The following is a 2,637-nucleotide window of genomic DNA, read 5'->3' on the forward strand; positions in this document are numbered from 1 at the left end:
GTGTGGAAGATGTGGCACCGTTGGTCTTCGTCTTGTTGGTGTTGGAGCGTCAAGACCATGGAAACCACGAGGGCGGGACTTGAATCGTTATCCCAAAAGACTTGATCATCTTCATCTTTGTTCATGTGCCGGTGCATGGCCACATGCTCAAGGGCTTCCAATTCTTCTTCACTCATGGAGTCGTATGTTCCATCATCGTTGAAAATCATGGTTCTCTTGTTGGCGCATGGAAGGACTTGTGTCCTCGGCCACCACATGTGAACCACTTGAGAGAACTTGTCTTGACGATATCATTCGATGTCACCGATGATGAGGGAGTCTTGGATTTGTAGTTGCTTGCCAAAGGACGAGTTGAGGAAGGCGTAACTTGCTTGGAACTTGACTTGTCTCTGGTACTTGGTGATGTTCTAGTCAAGGTAGGAGGTGCCGAAGCCGTGGGAGCTTGAGTTTATGAGCCGAAGGTCTTGGACGAGTACTTGGCATATTTGAAGTCATCTTGTACTTGTCGCTTGGCACTGGTTGCTTGGTGAACTAACTCGAGGAGGTTGGAGTAGGGTTGAAAGTTAGCAATCCACTTGATGGGGTGGTTGAGGCCGTTCAAGAAGCGTGGCATAATTTTCTCATCATCTTCCTTGACATTGGCTCTTATCATGGCAATCTCCATTTCTTGGTTGTATTCTTCCACCGTATTCATGCCTTGCTTGAGGAGTTGTAACTTCTTGAAAAGATCATGGCTGTAGTGTAGGCATGAAGCGAGCTCTCATGACATCATTCATTTGCGTCCAAGTTGTGATGGGTGGTTCACCTCCTGCTTGTCATCTTTCGATCACTTGTTCCCACCAAATGAGGACATGGTCTTGAAACTCAAGGGAGGCTATGGTGATATTATTTTCCTCGTCGTAGTTGTGAAGACGGAATATCTTCTCGACCTTCAATGCCCATGAGAGGTATTCTTCGGGATCATTGCTTCCGGAGAACTTGGGCATGGTGAACTTGAGCTTGTCGTGGCAGAGTTCTTCATCATAGTGGTGGTTTTGATGTCGCTCTTGCCATGGAGGAAGGTCCTCAAATGCTCGTTCCTCTTGATGTCGCTCTTGGCATGGAGGTGAGTCTTCAAGCATTCGTTCCACTTGGTGTCGCTCTTGTCATTGAGGAAGACGAGGCATATGCGCTTGGTTTTGCCTTTCTTGTTGCTCTTCACGTCAGACGGCTTCTTCTTGTCGTGCTTGATGAAGTGCTTCTTCTTGTTCATGCACTTGGTGGTTGTGCTTCAAGTGCTTGTGCTTCACGGCGCTCTTGTGCTTGTCGGATTGCCTCACCGTCTTGAGGTGCTTGACGTTGCACTTGTGGAGGTTGCTCTTGGTCCACGGCGTCTTGTGCTTGGCATCTCGCCCTTTCACATGCTCGAACTCGGTCTTGCAAACCATTGCCATGGAATGGATTTTCTTGAGCTTGGCTATCGTGTGGATCGTCACGTCGATGAAAGCGAGATCGGGGAGGACTTCCATCGGAAGAAGAGTAGGCCAAAGATTGATGACTTGAGCGGCGGCTTGAGTGGCGTTGTGTTGGCAAAGACGTCAAGGAAGACGGGTGGCTCATGATCATGTTGTGGAATTCTTCCATTTGTGTAGTGAGCTTGGCGTCGAGGTAGTCATGGTTCCTTGCTTCCGATTGATGGAGGTCGGTAGCGAGTTGCTCAATGCGCTCACCCAAAGCTTCACTTTCTTGATGGAGAGCTCATTGGGTGACGAAAAAGTGGTTCTTGGTGATGTAGTCGCATTTGTCACCTTGCTCCTCAAATAGTGGGTTCGTCGAAGAAGTTGGCCTATCCATCATAACCAAGTGGTGGTGAGAAGGAAAATGAGAGAACAATACCAAAGTTACCTTTTCCAAAGATTGTGGATGTATGAAGTATCGCTCAATGTAATGCTACAATCATTACTGGAGGATACTGCTAACGCGACACTACGATCAGAGACCCTTTGACGAAACTATGTGCGATGCAATAATAGCAAACAGTGGTGTTAAAAAACCATCAAAAAGGTGCAAAACGTTTGTGATGGCGAAGCCATCAAACACGATTGAGATTGTAGTTACGTGTGTGATGCAGGGCACACGGTTAATCCATTGGAACTGTTCGCAATAGGCAGAACAACAGAAATGGGCAGCCATATCAATATGTGTGTGATATACGGCATACGGTTCACTCGGACGAACTGTTTTCGATTAGAGAACACAACAGAAATGGTTCAACTTAACAAGATGTGTGTGATATGCAGCATACAGTTCACATGGATTAACTATTTGGGATGAGCCAAAGGAACACAAATGAGTCGTGTAAACAAGATGTGTGTGATATGTGGCATACAGCCAACTCGGATGAACTGTTTGCGATGAGAAATTACAACACAGATGGTTAATACAGTTAGTTCGTGTGTGATTCTGTGTGTACAAAATCTTTGAAAAATGCAAACTAGTTGCTTGCGGTGGCTAGGAGTATCACGCATGATGCGTCTGCGAGTAATCGTGTGCGATGATTAGTAAGGTACACATACGTTTCCTTATTTTAACATGTGTGTGAATTTGCAATATGTACAGTTAATATGTAAATGCCTTCTGGACATCGGGCACACGCTT

General features: G+C 46.2%; 1 pseudogene; it reads right to left on the bottom strand.

Moving 5' to 3' along the window:
* Positions 1 to 931: 931 nt before the first annotated feature.
* Positions 932 to 1,508, bottom strand: LOC147975395 (uncharacterized; annotated as a pseudogene).
* Positions 1,509 to 2,637: the final 1,129 nt, after the last annotated feature.

This window comes from Triticum urartu, chromosome 4A (genome assembly GCF_056163025.1).
Source record: "Triticum urartu cultivar PI428250 chromosome 4A, HENAU_Tu73, whole genome shotgun sequence".
Lineage (NCBI taxonomy): Eukaryota > Viridiplantae > Streptophyta > Magnoliopsida > Poales > Poaceae > Triticum > Triticum urartu.